Source organism: Herpailurus yagouaroundi, unplaced genomic scaffold (genome assembly GCF_014898765.1).
Source record: "Herpailurus yagouaroundi ecotype Mexico unplaced genomic scaffold, PumYag 139, whole genome shotgun sequence".
NCBI classification, from domain to species: domain Eukaryota; kingdom Metazoa; phylum Chordata; class Mammalia; order Carnivora; family Felidae; genus Herpailurus; species Herpailurus yagouaroundi.
The window spans coordinates 47,980,173-47,993,610 of record NW_024412394.1 but is presented as its reverse complement, the minus strand read 5'-3'; positions in this window follow the sequence as shown (position 1 = coordinate 47,993,610).

Genomic DNA, 13,438 nt, shown 5'->3' with positions numbered 1-13,438 from the left:
GGAGCACTGCACATAGGGATCACATTTTACAGAATTCTATGTATTAACATTAGATGTGTGTGTGTATCAGATTATGTATGTGTATGCACATAAATGTCATCTAATTTCACATCCATGCTACCTGGTACAGTAGCTACTGCTCTCCATTTGCAGATAAGGAACCTGACACTTGGAGATGTCACAAGCTGGTAAGGAGACATGTGCGGTGCTAGAAACAATCTCTTGGCCAAGTCCAGGACACTAATCTCTAAATTACAGATAACTTTATTAAGGAACAGTCATTTTAATTCCTGCTTTTGGGCTCAGGAAAACATTTCTACACTCAGATTTGCAAACCGCAGCATGCTCCTTGCTGTAAACGTGGAAGTGCCCGAGCTGTGTTTCACATCTTCCCAACCCACCTCCTTATGCAGTTGTGGCTGTGATGGCCAGCTACACTTCTGACACACTGCCTGGTAGCTGGCAGGAGCCCATTCAGCCATTGTGACACATGCTCAAGGTGGTAACATCCAAGGGAAAGCTATGGACCATTTGGTGTACAACGTCTGGATAAATACTCTCCTGCCCCATTTCTTGGGTGGACAGTCCTGAGGTGTGCTCTGCATGGCTCCTGAATGGTCTTGAGTGGGGTCACGTGCGTGAGGAAAACAATCACATTCTAGTTCTAAAATTAATGTATGTTTATGGTAAAAAAAATTAAAAACTGAAGAAAATATAGGAAATACAGACAAATGATAGCTCAATTCTGTATCTTGGATGGGATTTCTCTCCTCTGGTTTCTCTTCCAAGCTGTCCAGTTGGAATCCAGTCTTTGGAACATGCCAAAGACCTTTGTATTGATGATGCTACTCTCGGGGTTGATTGTATTGAGAGGTTTTCTTCAAAATGTAGTATAAAAGTAATTTTTGATCTGTTCATTGGAATTCGTAGGTTTCATATTTGTTTTCATATGTATCACCTCATTTGTATCTTTTCACCACCTCTTCTCCCCATGTCCACTCCTAACACCTTGGACCGAGTTCCCCATTTATCTTTGGATAAATGGATTGTTGCAACTGCCTCATAACTTGCCCCTTGCTTTTGACTTTACTCCTGTTTGAACTGTTATCCCCACATCATTTCATTCTCAAGACACCAGCCAGAATGATTGAATAAAAATCAGATCATGTCACAGCTCTGTTCCAAATGCTCTAAAGCTCTCCATATCACTCAGAATAAAAGCCCCTATGAGGGTCTAGAAGGCCTTACTCAGGCATCCTGTTACTTCACTGACTTTATCTCCTCCAACTTTTACACTTGCTTAGTCCTCTCTGGTTGCACTAAGCCTCCTTATTGTTCTTCCAACAAGCTAGGAATTCTCCTGACTCAGGACCTTGGCACTTATGGCTTCATCTGCATGGAATGCTCTTCTCCATATACCCACATAGCTCCCTCTTTCCCTTCTTCAGCTCCCTCTTAAGTTTTGCCTTCTCGATAAGACTCTTCCTGATGGCTCTGTTTAAAATTGCAATCCTTCCACACTTTCCCAGCATTCACTATCCCTCTCCCTCTTTTATTTTTTTTTTACCCATAGTAACATCATCTAAACTGTATTCACTTAGTTATATTGTTTATAACTGATTTCTCCTGCCTGATATTAACTCCATGAAGACAGGGACATTTGTTTTGTTTACTTCTATTTCCAGTTTTCACAACAGAGCCGCACATCGTATGCTAGGTAAATATTTGAATGAATGAGTGAATGAATGAATGAATGAATGAATAAGCTTTGTGAGTTTGGCCCTATCCCTATTTTACAGATAACAGAACAGAGATTTGGAAAGATTAAGGGACTCTGCCAAGTTCATACAAATGGTACATAATAAAGTCTTGAGCTAGATTCCCTGTCTGCAGTAATGCTCATGTAAGAAAATAGAAACAGTTCTTAGATTTAGAAATTCACACTTAAACTAGATTTATTAGGGTACACAACTTGTATCCTAGGGAAAAGCTGGTAAGTAACTCAAGCACATAAAAAGCAAGTACATTTGAACCATAATTGCTTTCGTGTTTGTGATGACTGCAAGAAAACTCAGAACAAAATCTGTGACCCATCTCCAGGATGTGACAATATGCACTTGCTTTCATAACTGTTTCTCCTGTCCTTATTTTTTCTTTTAACCTGATTTCCTCAATTACTTGTTTTTTTATTTTGTCGTGTTCTATGAATTTTTGTAAGGTAACTCCAGTCCTCTTTTGCAGTGTGTGGCAGGGAAAAATACAGAAAGAAATAAAAATTATATTGTGGTGCTTCTATAAAGGACTAACACGATCTGACTTCAAGAAAAGATCAAGGTGGGCTATAGCCTGAATATAAGTGGGGTTCACTGAGCAATGCGGAGATAGCCTGGTCTCTTCCTGATGTCAACTCAAAGGAATAACCTTTTGAAAAATATCATGAAAAAATTTAAATTTGTGCTTTAGTCTTTTAAGAAGCTGACCAGTGAATGGATAGAGGTTATTGTCCAGCACTGTGACAGATCGGAGGTTTAACCTACTTGTATGCTAAGTAGTTAGTGTGTCATAGTCCCATGGATGCTGGTAGAAAACGTGAGATTTCTGGGTCAGAGGCAAAGAGCTTGCTGACAGCAATAGCAGCAGCCAACGTATCGGCATTTTTGCCCCAGTTTCCACACGGTGACACAAAGAAAGCCAAATGACACTTACACACTCAGTGGGTTGCATTATAGGATAGGACTCCTGAGCTTAGGGAACCTGAGTGTTTTATACTGGGGTAAGCATGCCTCCTCATTGCTCAGGAGGGAGACACCATCTCTATCCTCTAAGGCTATTTGCTAGACAAGCATCTTTGAAAAGATAGCCTGGTATACCTGCAAGAAATGCAGAAATATAAAGAGCCATCTAAAAGTCTCTAAATGTATTTTTATATATATATTCTAAATGCAGAATGGAGCATCTTAAAATCCATCTCTATCCACCTCTTCCAGTCTTAATATCTGCCACTGGCCGGCAGCTGCTCCCTCAGTGTTCTTTCTTAGTCTCAAGTCTCCAAACCAAGCTCTCTGTCAAAGCCAGCAATGGACTCTGGTCTTCCTTCCTTTCCTTCCTGCCTTTATTCTTTATTCTTGGCCAAGAATAAATCTCAACACTAGACAACACAACTTCCCCTTCATTTTTCCCACTTCTGTCTTTTTCTGCTCAGTCTCCATTCAACATCACAAAACCTTAGGAACTGAGTTTGGAAAGACCTAGTTTTCTTTAGAGAGCAGGGCAGGAAAGCCTAGAACACTCATACCTTAAGGATTTTTGTCCCTGACCAAGGATGTCTTTAGTAGCTCCAAGTTCTCTTCTGTTCTCTATCCATTCTCTTCTTTCTCTCCCTAACGTTCTCAGAGCTCTAATATTGTTCCCAGATGGTTTTTAATTAAAAAAAAAAAAGGAATATGAAAAATGTCTCTGGTTACAGGGAGCTTGGATTAATGGCCCTTTTTGAGAACTTGAGATTTTGTCTGACTATAATTTAATATGAACAGCAGTACAACATGGCTTATAGGGATATGTTACCAAGATTTTAAAATTTCTAGGCAATTTTGGATGTTTTTGGGGTAAGGCACTTAGGCATTACCCTTAATACCTTTAATGTCTTTGCCACTTTCTTTAAAACTCCTATCCCTCTGAACTTCTGTATATCACCCCCATCTCCTGTTCCATTAAACTTTACTGCTTTTCTCTTTTTCACCCAAACAGACTTGACCTCATGTGTTACAGAGAAGATAGAGGTTCTCATATTCCTGCCAACAAATCACCAATCCTACCTGAATTCATTCAGGTTTCTTTGTTCTCTTACAAAGTTCATCTCTCCACCTATGCTCTCAATCCCTTCCGTACCTCCTTGCTACCTGCCCATTCTTCAGCTATGTCTAATCCTGTCTCAGTCTTCATATTTTCTTAGAATGGGCTTCCTGCACACTACCCAGTTGCTCTAGATTGCTGGGGAGACTTTTCAGCCTTCCCTTCTAGATATCTCTGCATTACTGGACTCCACCATCTCTTTCTTCTCGAGCCACTTTATCTTTCAGAGTCTGGAAGATCATGAACTCCAGGTATCCTTCTATTCCCCTGCCCACGCCTTTTCAGTCTCCTTAGCTGGTCCCCTATCTTTCATCCAGCCTCTAAATGAGTTCCTCAGGCTTGGTCCTGACAAGGGCTTAAAGGTTCAGAAACCAGAATTAAGGATGGATCTCTACTCTCCATATCTGTCCCTTATCTATGTTTTTACTGTCTTGGTGAGACACTCACTTTCCTGGTGAGAATAGACTTTCTCTACTTTAGAGGGAAACCAGATGTCCACAACCTAGACATATAGCTTAACAATCTTAACTAGAGAATAAATAAGGATTTCCTCTTTTGAGGTAAACTTTTAAAAATCTCACAGTAGATCTCTAATGGGTCTGCACTGGGCCATGTTCCTTCTCCTCAGACTGGTCCTGTGACTGGAGAAGACATTCATTCATAGGAAACTAATGGAGATTTTTGGCAGCAGGAAGTGGGTGGTGCTTAACAAATGCCAAATATTTGTAAGTGGTTTTGGAATTGAATAACAGGCATAGGCTGAAAGAACTTTGCAGTGCATAACAGCAAAAAACTTAAATTGCTTTGGATAAAATATTGGTGGAACTATAAACATTAAAAGCACTTCTGGTGAGGGCTCAACATGTCATTGGAAACTGAAGGAAAAGTGATCTTTGTTATGTATGGATAGAAACTTAGCTGACTTGTGTCCTACAGTTGTATGGAAAGCAGATCCTGTAAATGATGAACTTGGATATTTAGGTTTCCAAGCAACTTGGGCACTAAATGCCATCATAAGTGCTCTTATCAGAGATATAGAGGGAAATTTGTTTCACTCACAGAAGATGAGAAGGTAATGTGACCACAGAGGCAGAGATGGGAGTGATGCAGATTCAAGCCAAGAAGTGCCAGCAGCCACCAAAAGCTGAAAGAAGCAAGGGATAGATATTCTTCTAGAAGCTCTAGAGGGAGTGTGGCCATTCTGGCATCTTGATTTCAGATTTCTAGCCTCCAGAACTGTGAGACAATACATTTGTGTTGTTTTTAAGCCACCTGGTTATTGGTAATTTGTTACAGCATCCACAGGAAACTAATACAGTAGGTGAATGACACAGCCTGGATCACCTGCCATTTCAGAAGCCAGCAAGCCTGAGATGTGATGACAACTCATTACCAAAATCATGTGTGAAGTTGAATAAAACAAAAACCAGACAAACAGAAACCAACAAAATAAAGCAGAAACATTTTCTTCTCTCCCTTGTATATCTTCTGTGTCTGACAGAAGCGGTGCTTACCAGGATTAGTTGGCCATCTTTACCCTTAGGTCACTTTCTCTCAGCAGTACTAGATGTTGCCAGGTGCTCCCTGCTTCTTCAACACTCCCTTTCTTTGATTTCTATGGCCCTGCACTCCCTGGCTTCCCTTCCCCTTCTCTGACCATTCCTTTCTTCTCAGTTTCTTCTGTATTTCATTCTCTGCTAACCATCCATCCCATCAATGTGGGGGTCCCCCCAGGGGTCTGTTCTAGGTTTTCTTTATTTTCCTTCTCTTTCCATTGCTTCCTTTTGCTCAATAAGGATCCATGGGCTCCCAAATTTCTACTATCAACTCAAGCTTCTTTTCTTGAGCTCCAGGTCTACATTTAGAATGGCTTACTTTATATTTTCACCCGGATATCTCATGTTCATCAAACTTAGCATGTCTCTTCCCCACCCTCATTCCCAGTGGCCCTTCATCCAGTATTTCTTATCTGGTAAACAGTACCTCTGTTTGCTCACTGGTTTATGCTAGCACCCTTGGAATCATGTCTAACCCCATCCCTACCTATCCTCACAGTCAAGTTCAATCTGTTTCTAAGACCTAACCTTCTACCTCTGAAGTAGATATCAAATGTGGTCCACTGCTGTCATTCTAACTCAAGCCATAACCACCTCTCATCTGGGCTTCTGCAGCAGCATCCCAGCTGTTTCCTGCTTCTACCCTTGCTCTGCTTCATTTTTTATACACTACCAAGAGTGAGATGTTAAAAACACAAAACCAATTGGGGCGCCTGGGCAGCTCAGTTGGTTAAGAGTCCGACTTCAGCTCAGGTCATGATCTCAAGGTTCATGGGTTGGAACCCTGCATTGGGCTCTGTGCTGACAGCTCAGAGCCTGGAGCCTGCTTTGGACTCTGTCTCTCTCTCTCTCTCTCTCTCTCTCTCTCTCTGTCCCTCTTCTGTGTATGCTCTCTGTCTCTTTCTCAAAGTAACTAAATAAACATTAAAAAAATACAAAGCTAATCATGTCACCCTCCTACTTTAATCTCTTCAATGGTTTTCAAATGCATTTAAGATAAAATCCTAATCAAAGCCTATAAAGTCCTGAAGGAGCTATAGTGGATACCCAGAATACCTATCAGGAATGAAAGACTTATTCTCCCAGCTGTTGGGAGTACAGCCAGCCTTGAGCTGGGGATTGCCGCAGCTGAAGAGAGCTGCCTTTCCCAAGAAGATGGTCTCCTTTATGGGTTGACCTTCATCCAATAACTGAATGATGATGGGGGAGGGTGGTTTAAAATCTCAACCTTTTCATCCCAACTTGGTCAACAACAACTTGGCCAGCTCGAGTGAACAACTTAATGGGGTCACCTGATACCTCTGTTGATACTGCAGCTCAACTTCTGCTCTATAATGCTTCCTTCCTCTTCCTTCCATAAGTGTTGATCCCAAGAGCACTCCCAATAAAACTCTCACACACTAATCTCCATCTTAGAGTCTGCTTCTTGGAAACCAAACCTATGGCAGTCTGTAAAGTAAATGTTGAGACCAAGGGAGGTAATGATCCCACTGTCCTTCCTGATGCTCAGATTATGTCTAAAATACTGTCATACCCACAGTGTATGTTCAATCTTTGGGGCTACATTTTAAGGAGGATATTGACAAAGTAGAACATGACCAAGGAGGACAACTAAGATGTTAAAGGACTGAAAATTTTGTCACAGGACAAAGGGTCAAGAGATGAAACTAGTTAGTCCGGAATATCATTAACCCGGTAGGAACATGATCATTATCTGTCGAATTTTGAAGGGCTGCCAAATGAAGAAAATTTCACCTTGTGTTGTTCTAGGCACTAGGTTTAGTAGCAATGGGTGAAATTTCCTGGGGCACAAGTTTAGGCTTCATATAAAGAAGAAATTTCTAGCAGCAATGTAATGACATATTTGTGAAACATAGTTTACTTTTACTGGACTTGTGTGCCCAGGTCTTGAGAATGAAATAGCAGAAATTCCTGAGCACAGAGAAAGTGTTGATCAGATGACTAAATTCTCCATGACAGCATTCTATGACTTTCTGCTCTAGGGCATGGTTTTAAAAGTACCTGAAGAAGGTAATGGCTATAATCTGACAAATGGATTCCATAGCCAAGTAAATTTTAGAAAAAAGTTAAATAATATCAAGAAGGTATTTTTACTATATGATTTATTAGTTTTAATATGTCAAAAATGCACCATAAAAGTCCATAGAGGCCACCAGGACTCAGCATTGCTCAGAACTCTTTCTGACCAGTGGCTAGTCAAAACAACGGGGCTAGTGTTCTGTGGAACCTACTTCAAGAAATTCTGTTTTAGAACATATGTTGCCCTGAGTTGCTAGTGATGAGAAATTTTTAACTCAGAATGATGAAAATATAGATGGTTAATATTAGTAGTTAAGGTTCCCAGAAATGTGGATACTGGCTAAAAAGTTAGAAATTCTCCCTGCTTTGCAGAGAAGGGTGTTTTGTTTTGTTTTGTCTTGTTTAGTTTTTCTTTTCTTTTACATTTGTACCTTTAACACGTGAATGTGCCTGCTAATGCCATCCTTGGTAATATTAGAACGGATAATGGATAAAAGCTAGAGTATTATCATTTTTGTTTCTATTCTTTATTAGGTGCCACATTGACCCTTTTTCAAATTTACTAACCATTTATATTTTGCAGTGTTGACAAGGTCCCTGGATAAAGAATCCCTCCAAATACATACATACACACACACACACACACACACACACACACACATATACACAATTGGGGGATATACTTGACTATTGAAGTCAAAATTCAGATCTTCAGAGACAAGAAAACCCAGAAAATTGTACCAGTTTTACATTAACTAGGCTCATTGCTATCTTGTGCTATTCAGACACTATAGTGAGTCCCAATTATCCAGCTACCTAATCAACACCCATAATTAAATTCCTCACATTTGCTCCCTTTTATTCAGCATTCCCAGTAACGAGGTACCCACCCTAGAAGAAAGAAAGTAACAGGGCATCCAGGTTATTGCTTATGCCTGTCTTTTTTAAAATAATTTTTTTTTCAAAGTTTATTTATTTTTGGGACAGAGAGAGACAGAGCATGAACGGGGGAGGGGCAGAGAGAGAGGGAGACACAGAATCGGAAACAGGCTCCAGGTTCTGAGCCATCAGCCCAGAGCCTGACGCGGGGCTCAAACTCATGGACCGCGAGATCGTGACCTGGCTGAAGTCGGACGCTTAACCGACTGCGCCACCCAGGCGCCCCTGCTTATGCCTGTCTTAATTCTGTGAACTCTCTTATCAAATGCCCATTCTATAGGTCTGGTAATTGGCTTGATGCTTTTCAGTAGAGTGTGAAGTGCTCAAAAAGCTCAACCACAAAGTGTCGGGTTGGTCCTAGGACAATAAAGATGTGCAGCAGCTCTGTTTCCAGACCACGATGCTTTTTGACTGATAGGTGAGCAGTTGCTCTAACTTGTAGCTTTAACTAAACTGAGGAGGCAAAAGAAGATGGGAAGAATTGTAGGATTAACTCATGTTTTTTGAAATCTTTTCAGTTTCTATTACCAACAAAAATTTATGGAGTAACCAGCACTTTAAAAGACACTCTGGGCAACAGAATTATTTTTAACAATAAGAAAATAATTTTAAATAACTAATTTTGCTATGGGAGCATTTCTGAGGGCATAGAGGGTTATCAGTTCAAAGTTGGTGGGTAGCATATTAAAGAGAATTGGGCTATTCAAATGAATATCTCAAAGTCCTTAAAAATTCTAAGGAGGCAAATCAAACTATGGCGATAGAGTTGATAAATTATCTCTAAGATGAACAACGCAAGACTATTCTATGAGCACATTAGTTTTATCCATTTTAGGTGCTACCATACACTGGGGGTCCTTTTTGATCAAGAATACACCCCCCCACACACACATACATACACATAGACTTACAAGGCTGCTATCAAACACCAGAGATCATGTTCCTATGGCAACTACAGTCCATTTTATTGCAGTCATCTTTACACAAAATCAGTTTTAGAAATCCACTGTGATGAAAGTGATATCTGTTCACACTTCTCCAAGTTAAGCTTTCTATACTACATGTGATAGCATGTCCTTGCTATTCGCTAGGACTATATTATGTGTCAAAAATCATACACATTTCTAGTTTGATTAATCAACATTACATCTAACATGAATCAAAGTCCTCAAACACAAGGGGTCACAAAGACAATTGCCTTAAATCACTCTATGCCCAACTGTGCCATCTACAGGCTGAAGAAACTCTCTTGAGTGTGGTCAAAAATGTCTCTGATGCCATACGGGTCTTTAGAGGACTCCTAGGGGCCATCTTGCTCTTCTATGTACCTGAGGACATTTCTTGCCTCCCTGTGTTCCGTAAGAGAAATTTCACTTCCTCCTCAAAGCAGTAGAGGATCTCAGGGATATAAGAAGTCTGTTGGAAATGTTACTGAGTATATTACTGTATTTGATAGAATGACTATGGGGTTGCAGTTAAGTGGCCTCTGACTCTGCTATTGATTGGCTTTGTGACTAAAAAGTTAGAAATTCTCCCTGCTTTGCAGAGAAGGGTTTTTTGTTTTGTTTTGCTTTGTTAATCTTCTTGGGTCTCAGTTTCTTCATCTGTAAAATGAGGGTTTAGCCTAGGTGACCTGCAAAGTCTGATTTGGCTTAAAGCAACTGTGGCATTATATTTAATGGAATCAAGGAACTTGAATGAGTAAGAGTCACCCCTCTGGATGTGATCAGAAAGGAAAGTGGAGAATGAAATGACTTCCATTCCTGTGAAACCAAAGTGAGCTCCAAAAAATACAAATATCTGCGTATATAGTTTTTTATTTTTGTTATTAAAAGTACATGGAAACTACCATCAAGTGAGACAAAGCTATGAGATTCTGTTGTATGTTTTGGAGCTGATGGCGGGATGGATGTTTGTCATGGTTCTTCTGCTGCCATGCCCTTGTCCCCTAGTGGAGAATATGCATGCTGAATTTGCAATGGGAAAAGAGCAGTGCAGAAAGAGATAGATGGGCCTGGAAATTCGAGTATAGAGTCCCAGTAAGAAGTTCAGTGTTCTCTCTCACCCAATCTGGGGAGGAAGGCAAAATGGGAAGAAAAGGTTACTCTTTAGCTAGTGCTTCACAGTCTCTAATGGATCTCAAAAATAGCTTTAGATATTTGGCAATTCCTCTCTCTTCAAAAGCACAAAGTCATTCCTTCTCTCCAGATGCTGTTGTGCTTCCTGACATGTTAAGAGTTATGGGTACTTTCCTCATGATTTCAGGCTGTTTCTGTCTCTGTTAATCAGTCTGTCTCCCCTCTTTGCCCTTGCTACATGGCATTGGCAGAGCCGAGTTACAATATCTCAGCTGCTATTCCAGCCTTTGCTTAATGGTGACAGAGGCCATGTTTTCCCAACCAAAGTCTAGAAGAACATGGCATGACAAGTATGAATGTACTCAAGAGGATAGTAGGAGAGAATATCAGAAATGAAGACCGTCCTGGAATACCCTTGATACACCAGATCACTTGGCAGCTTGCCATTCTTTGGTGAAAGGAGAGGAGCAACGGATCCTCCAGTTAAATGATATGCTTTCTTCATAGTCGTTCAGGTTCTTTAGATCACCAGGTCTTGAGTCTTTTTCTTGCCTTCCACACATATGCAGAAGCGTAAGTTTGGAGAGCGGGTCTGGAGCCAAAAGACCCCTGAAGCTTTCAGCTCCCTCAAACACCAAAAGAAAGATCATACTTTTGAAACATACAGCATCATTTCCTCTTATGTTTTATAATGCCTGCCACCCCCACTCTCCTTGGCAGACTCAGCCCTCTACTTTCTTGAGGATGGAAGCTCCGCGAGGGCAGGAAATGTTATCTATTTTATTCGCTGCTGCATTTACAGCATCTAGAACTATACTTAGTACATAGAAGGTGTTCACTAAACATTTGTGGGGTGAATGGATGATATTATTTGATTAAAGACTGAGCTATACCAATTCTTTTCATTAATTTGTGGTAATATTATAGATAAGGACATTTTGACAAGAGAAATCAGTGCTAGGAAGAAAAAAGACAATTCCTATATCCTTCTTACTTGGTTTCAGTCCTGGATGAATCCTTCTTTATATATTTAGCAATATTTAGCTGTATTTCTTTGTGAATGACAGACCTTTCAGATGCTTCTCATTTATTTATTTATTTTTTTTGACCTAAACAGCAGTATGTACAAAGGGCAAGAGCCCTTGAGGTACAATGTCATATATAGCTAGCATGTGAAACCTGTTCCAATCTGATCATTAGTCATTGTTTCCCTGTTTGGGGCCTTTTATAAGAAATATATGTATAATTCTCTCTAAAAAAATAATAAAATTGCCACTTCTCCCTTAAAGTCATTTCTGTCCTATTTTATTTTCCATTTTAAAAAATCTAATTCAGTCTCAAGTAATAATGACAAGGTTCCATTTATTTCAAATTACCAAAAATCCAATGTTATTTCAGTAATGTTAGTCTCAGAAAAGTCTTACTACTCCAAAACGACAATTTTATGTTTTTCTAAATGAAAAAAAAAGGAAAACTGCAACAAATTCCAATTATTTGGACAAGAAACTGGGCTAAAGTTTGTTTTGACAATACCTTGGAGGAAAGGATTTGTTAAGCTACTTACTATGGCAACAATTTAAATTATATAGAAAGGCAACTAGAAAGGGAAGGACATTAATATAAATAAATATGCAAATGACAAATTATTTTCTGTACATAATTGTCAGGAAAGCAGCTTCCTAAGAAACTTCACTAGGCTACATTATTTGTCTAGTTTAAATTACTATCAGAAAGCTTGGGGTGCCTGGGTGGCTTAGTTGGTTGAGCATCAGACTCTTGATATCAGCTTAGGTCCAGATCTAACTGGTTGTGAGATTGAGCCCCATTTCAGGCTCTGCACTGAGCTTGAAGATTGCTTAAGATTCTCTCTCTCTCTCTCTCTCTCTCTCTCTCTCTCTCCCTCTCTCTGCGCCTTCCCCAATCTCATGGGCTCTCTCTTTCTTTCTTAAAAAAAAAAAAATTACTAGAAGAAAGCCTTACATGTGTATAGTGCTTTTTTTGTACAATTTACTGAACAATTGTCTATAAGTTTGGGGTTTTTTTTGAGAGACAGAGAGAGAGAGAGAGAGAAAGAGTACAAGTGGGGGAGGGGCAGAGGGGGAGAGAAAGAGACAATCTTAAGCAGGCTCCACACCAGCCCAGTGTGGGGTTCAATCTCATGACCATGTGATCATGACCTAAGCCAAAATCAAGAGTTGGATGCTTAACTGACTGAGCTACCCAGGCACTCCTGCCTGTAATGCTTTTAATTATCATGGCAACACTGTGAGCTAGGTATTACTGTCATTTCCTGTCTAGGAAAACAGTAGCTTTGAGGGGTCAATAGAGTAGCTCAAGGACACATGACTTAACAAGTGGCAATGCTGGGACTGCATCTTCAGATGCATGATCCAAACTTTACTTCACCGCAACACAGATGCTTGTTAACAGTTTTAATATGTTCTGTAATTTAGACTTTTCATTAATCCTGACAGACCAATTAGCCAAAATTAATGTGTTTTCTCCAAGTCAGTGGATAGAGTCAAGAAGAGCTTTGGAAAAAAAATAGGAAGGAGCACTTTTCATGATCATTAACCAGTGATGGTAATAAATACATCTCATACCCAGAAGAGGTTCAGAATGTTCCCGTTTGTATCCTTATAATTGAACTCTAAGTTTTGAAAAAAAATCTTCACAGATCATCAGTTTGCTTACATCTCAAGGAAGAATATGAGTGTCTTGTCTTGTGACCCAGAGTAGGAGAATAGTGAGCATGGATGTGAATGCATGTTTGCTTACTTGTTCTTGCCCTTAACAGATGGAAGATTGCAAAGGAGAAAGAATTAGCATAACTTCATATTTTTCCACAGCAACTCTAGAAAACACCAGAGTGATGCATTCAAAGTCAGAAAGAAAATTATTTTCAACCCAGAATTCTATACTCAGCCAAACTATCAATCAAAGGAAAGGGTGGAATTAAGGGATTTTTAGACA